Here is a 6,449-nt window from a genome sequence, read left to right as displayed (position 1 = left end):
ATAACACAACATATCGATTTGCAAGGTCAAAAAAACAACAACCAATCAAGCAAATCTTATTTTTATAACTGGGTCTAAACCGACCCTAACAACACAAAGGTCATAATTTCAACCAGAGCATTTTATAATTTAGTGAAACATTTTTGCTTTGCTTTATTTTGTTGAAATAGAGGTTCCTGACAAAGTCAAAAAGCCTTGATGCAATAACCACATTTTATATGGTTCTTTTATGCATTTAAGTTAAAAAACTACAACACACTACTGTCATGGATGAACCTGGAATAAAAAACTAATTCCACTTCAGGAAGTGATGGACGTCGGCCGGAGTGATGGAGGCCCAGGCGTTGGCAGGGTCGTCATGGAAGGTCCACATGAGGAAGAGGGGAGGAAGAGGAGGGGTTGGGGTTGTCTCCTCCTGTTCCTCTCATTCTATATCGTCCTCGCTCAGACTCTGTGCGCTCACAATAATAAAAATATATAAATATAATAAGAGTCGCTGAGAAATATTTGACTATTTCCAAATGTTGTCAGTTTCCTGCCCACACCACACAGCTTACTAATCTGCTTTGAGTTGATTGACAGGTGATATCAGGAAGTGTTCCAACAGGTTTGAGCTCACCTTTGCTATGCCCCGGCCTCTCTTTGACTGCCTTCTGCTTTCTCCGCCCTGCAACACAAAAAATAAACAACACATACAGTCAGAGTCCAAACTATCACCGTTATACGAGTTTAAATGTTCCAATTGGCCGTTTATTTGAGAGTCAGTTTTATGTATTTCTGATGTAAATAGTATTTGTAATAATTGGTAAATATGGCATTAATCTCCTCAGATTTAAACCAGACTACTCCATGTGAGTCACAGGGAGGTAAAGGTGAGGTGTTCACCCACAGAGCTGCAGGTAAGAGGCGGAGCTACACTGGAAAGGAGAGCTCCTACGTCACACTCCAGAAACGAAAGTTAAGTTCCTCAGAGACAGAAACACTGCAGTCGAGACAAGTCTCTGCTTTTCTCTCAAAGACAATTCAAAGTGACTTCATCAGGTTTTCCTCAACAACACAACAGAGTCTCTTCCAAACACTGGTGAGTACATCTGATCATATTTACACCTTTAATCACCAGGATTAACTCTGAACTTTAGCTTTACACAGGCAGGAAGTTCCTCTCTGATCACTTCATACCTGATGAATTATTAACAATATAACTATGGCTGTCTGTCCAAAGTCCACTACACAGAAACTCACTTTAGCAGCTTTAAAGTGTCTCAGGAGGACTTTAGTAACTTGTAACTGAATCTCTGGTTTTAAGTTTAGTCTCACTGCGACATTCCTGCTATTGTTGCTGTTCATTGATCACTTCTTCTATTTCCTCTGGTTGTTTCACAATAAAATTGTTCTACCAGCGAACCAGCGGGAGGCTTTTATTGTGAAGCCGCTGGAGGAAATGTGATGTGTTTGTCATCACGTGAGCAGAGCTTTATGTCAGTGCTGTTCTTTAATGCACATTGGACTTATTCTGTGCTGCTTTGAAGAGAAGCAAGGTTGAGTCTGTCGGCCCGACTTTGATCTTGGTTGCTTGATCAACAAATAATTTAACTTTGTTTTGAATAAAATGCTTTTCTTTTCTCCCACAGTGTGTGTAGATATGGCTGCTGCAAACTATCTGCCATCTGAAGATCAGTTCCTGTGCTCCGTCTGTCTGGATGTGTTCACTGATCCAGTCAGCACACCATGTGGACACAAGTTCTGCAAAAAGTGCATCAATGACTACTGGAATACCAACGACCAGAACACGTGTCCAATGTGTAAAAAGGTTTTCACCTCAAGACCTGAGCTGCTCGTCAACACTTTGGTCTCTGAGATGGTTTCTCATGTCAGACAGTCGGCTCAACAGAAAGCCAGCAGCAGCAGCTCAGAGCAACAAGAGTCCAAACCAGGAGAAGTTCCCTGTGACGTCTGCACTGGAACCAGACTGAAGGCCCTGAAGTCCTGCCTGGTGTGTCTGGCCTCCTACTGTGAGACTCACCTGGAGCCTCATTTGACAGCTTCACGCCTGAAGAGACATCAGCTGATCGAGCCTGTGGAGAACCTGGAAGGCAGGATGTGTACAAAGCACGATAAACCTTTGGAGCTGTTCTGTCAGACCGACCAGACATGTGTCTGCATGCTCTGCACTGTGTTAGACCACATTACGCACAAGTTTGTTCCTCTGAAAGAAGAATGTGAAGGAAAGAAGGTCGAGCTGGAGAAGACAGAGGCTGAAATTCAGGAGATGATCCAGAAGAGACGACTGAAGATTCAGGAGGTCAAACACATAGTGGAGCTCAGTGAGGAAGATGCAGACAGAGAGAAAGCAGAAGGTGTTCAGGTCTTCACTGATCTGAAGGAGTCTGTTGAGAGAAAACTGAACGAGCTCATCAATACCATAGAAGAGAAGCAGAGAGCAACAAAAAAACAGACTGAAGACTCCATCAAAGAGCTTGAACAGGAAATCTCTGAGCTGATGAAGAGGAGCACTGAGGTGGAGAAGCTCTCCCTCTCTGAAGACCACCTCCACCTTCTCCAGAGCTTCCAGTCCCTAAACATCCACCACCCACCAAGGACTGGACAAAGGTCAGAGTTCCTCCAGCTTCATATGAGGGGACTGTGAGGAGAGCTGTGTCTCAGCTGGAGGAGACTCTCAGTGGAAAGATGAAGAAGCTGGTTGAAGTTGAGCTGAAGACGGTCCAGAAGTTTGCAGTGGACTGACTCTTGATCCTGATACAGCTCATCCTCACCTCATCCTGTCTGATGACGGGAAACAAGTACATCATGGTGATGTGAGCAAGAATCTCCTAAACAACCCAGAGAGATTTTCTGATTGTGTTTGTGTCTTAGCAAAGCAGAGTTTCTCTTCAGGCAGATTTTACTTTGAGGTTCAAGTTAAAGGAAAGATTGACTGGGCTTTAGGAGTGACCAGAGAGTTGAGCAAAAGGAAGGGACCCATCACACCGAGTCCTCAGAAGGGTTACTGGACTATAGGTTTGACAAATGGAAACGAGTATGAAGCTAATGACGACCCTTCAGTTGTTCTCTCCCTGAAGCCTCGGCCTCAGAAGGTGGGGGTGTTTGTGGACTATGAGGAGGGTCTGGTCTCCTTCTATGATGTAGAAGCTGCAGCTCTTATCTACTCCTTTACTGGCTGCTGCTTCAAGGAGAAACTCTTCCCATACTTAAGTCCTGAACCTAATTACGGTGGTACAAACTCTGCACCTCTGATCATCACTCCTGTCAGAGTAAACTAATCACTCTTTTTGTTCATTGTAATGATTTTATTCATTGAAGAGAATAACTGTACATATTCTGTGTGAATATCAAGCAGTTTAACTTGACATCTTATTTCATACAGAGTCTGTTTACTGTGGTGATTGATTTTCACGTCATTAAGACATTTTATTAAATGTATCCCGTTACATATAAACACATTATATGGAGAATATCCATTTCAACCTTTCTTAAATCCACAGACATTTATTTCCACTTCCAGAAGAAAGCGCCTTCTTTAAGACACCAAATACATGAAGCTGAAGTCTGACTTTGAGTAAATCCGGTAAATTAATTATATCTGATGTGCAACCACAGAAAACATGTTGATTAATAGTTTTGTCATAAAGCTTCATTTAAGAGTGAGGCCTATTACATTTACAGAATACAGTATGTGTTATTGGGTGATGAAAGTTAATAAATAGAATAGATGCAAATGTTTTTTTGGTGTGAAAAGTGGTTTGAATAACTATTAGTCACTTTGGCCAACTTTGATTTGTTTTGTGAATATTGGTGAGATGGATGTGGAGTTTACGGACAATTAAAAAAAGTTAATCGTTATGTATTTTTTGGACTATAGACTGTATTGTTATTACACTTGTTATCATAGGGTGACCAGACGTCCTCTTTTTCCCGGACATGTCCTCTTTTCGAGACCTAAAAAATGCGTCCGGCAGGGATTCCAAAAACGTCCGGGGATTTTGCCTCGTTGGATATTTGTGTTCCTCTGGGTCTTTCACAAACTAGTTATTACGCCCTTACAAGTATTGGAAATGGTATCTCCCTTATGTTCTACCTTCTTGCGCGAGCTCTGACTGTCATTGGTCGACCGATCTCAGTGTTGCCAGATGCACGATAATTATCCTCCAAATACGACCATTTTGAGCCTTTGGTACGATACTTGGCCATTTCCAATCTGGCATCACTGAGCACCTTGCCACCTCCACTAGTTGCATTGTTGCACATGACATCTGCAGCCATGCCGAAACCTAAATGTAAGTTCACGGACGAACTGAGAAAAAAATACCCATGTTTTCGCCTCGGCCGTGATGCTTCGGAAGCTGAGTGCATGACATGCAGAGCAGGCACTTACGTGTCAGTGGCAAATAAAGGTGGCAGCGATTTGGAAGCTCACGTGCACTCTGCAAAACACAAAACTGCAGCAAGAGGAGAGAGCTCATCGAGTAAAGTGACAGACTTTTTTGTGAGTAAAACAGACACTTCTGTTCCGGCTGCAGAGGGTACCCTTGCTTTTCATACAATAAAGCATCACAACAGCTACAGATCAATGGACTGCACATCTGTTTTTTTATTTGTTATCATTATTGCTTTAATATATGGACAAGACACATTAAAGAAGCACCGGACTAAATGCCCCCAAAAAGATTTGTTTTACATTTACACTTTGCAATTTTGTTAAAGTTCAATAAACATGTTCATATAGTCATTTTTGTCATTTCATTTGTGACATTTGTATGCATTCACATATATTTATATGTGGCATGCTATACACTAGCAGCAGCGGGGAGCTAGCAGCAGCGCTAGCTCGCTACAGCGGGGACACCCAGCGAATGTAGAAGCGGCTTGTAACCCGACTTTTACGGTATTTTTAAATAGCGTCCCTAGTGGTAGCTAGCATGTATTACAATGTGTTTACAGGTTAAAGGTCAAGCCAAAGGATTAACACTGAATGTACACAATTATATTAAAGTAGTAACACTGAATGTATTATGAGCCTATATTAAGGAATAACACTGAATGTAGTAGGTGAGTTTAGCAGAAATGTACGTATAAGAGACAATATTTATTAGGGCCCGAGTACTGACGTAGTCAGATCGAGGACCTATTGAAATGCTAAGTATTATTATTCCCGACCTATGCGCAGGGAAAAGAGGTGCTTGGGATAAACCTACATTCTTCAAACTTTGCACACCCATCAGACTCGGCGAACATTTTAATATAATTTGGGTGTCGACCAAAAGTCTGAGAAAATGTCTCTATAGCGCCCCCTTTAGGCAGAAAGGCTACGCTTTTTGCCAACTATGGCCGATTGACTTGAAATTTTACACACATGTCCGGGTGGGACTGCTCTACAAAAAACTCATCCGTGAAATTAAAATGCGCCTAATTAGATTTTCCGCCATTTTGAATTTTGTAAAAAACACATTTTTGCCCATTCCTCCTAAATGCTGGGTCCGTTTCTTACGAAATTTTCTGTGAATCATCATTGGCTCAATGTAATCAAACGGTATTGTCAACCGTGTTGATATCTCATTGCGTTCAGAACTTATTAACCAATTAACCTCTTAGGGGCGTGGCTCAATATGTCAATACACATAACTTCCTAATTACTTGGCCTATCTTCACAAACTTTGTAGCATATGTCAACATCGTGTCCCTTAACGTACCCAAATTGTTTCATAATATTCAAACACTAGAGGGCGCTGCAGTGAACCGATCAATTTTGGCATTTTCCTTGTTTTCAGGCGTTGTATTCTGACGAACTCCTCCTAGAGATTACACACGATTGATTTCACATTCGGGCAATATGATGTTGAGACCTTTGCAGGGAAAAGTTATCAAAGGATTTTCAAAATATCGAACTATGTGAGCGCAGAGCAGCGGCAAAGAGACACCATTTTCCATGAAAATGTAAGTTGCTTTAACTCGGCCGTACATGATGGAATCTACTCCATATTTCTCATATGCCATGACCTCCTGACCCTGAAGACATCCATATGATCAATTTTCATCCTAGTCATAGCGCCACCTAGAGGCAACAGGAAGTTACATGTTTTCTACTTGTACACCGTGCTCCTCACAGATTATTCAGATCCCTCTCAAAATGCGTCGGAACAGACTTAAGACATTGATAATGCATCACCTTGAAGATTGTAAGGATCCGTTGAACGGCGTAGCGTCGGTCCATCGCAGAAGTTCGATCCTTCGCCATGACCGAATAAACCGATGTAACTCGACTCCACATGATAAGATCCTTTCCAGGTTTCACATGTTTGATCAGCCTCCAGGCCTGAAGACATGTGCAGTCTAATTTTTAATTAGAGTCATAGCGCCACCTAATGGCAACATGAAGTAAATATTTCTATACTTTGGCTTGCTTCTCTTAGTCGGTCAATCAGATCAACTTC

The 6,449-nt window shown here is 41.9% G+C and overlaps 1 pseudogene across 1 annotated transcript; it reads left to right on the top strand.

The window, feature by feature from the left end:
- The first annotated feature begins 952 nt into the window (after positions 1-952).
- LOC306746412 (E3 ubiquitin-protein ligase TRIM39-like) lies at positions 953-3,281 on the top strand (annotated as a pseudogene). Its single transcript has 2 exons — positions 953-1,081; positions 1,632-3,281. The product of its transcript is annotated as an E3 ubiquitin-protein ligase TRIM39-like (transcript).
- The last annotated feature ends 3,168 nt before the right edge of the window (positions 3,282-6,449 follow it).

The sequence above is a fragment of the Taurulus bubalis genome, assembly GCF_910589615.1.
Source record: "Taurulus bubalis genome assembly, chromosome: 14".
Lineage (NCBI taxonomy): Eukaryota > Metazoa > Chordata > Actinopteri > Perciformes > Cottidae > Taurulus > Taurulus bubalis.
This window is presented reverse-complemented; position numbering and strand designations above follow the sequence as displayed.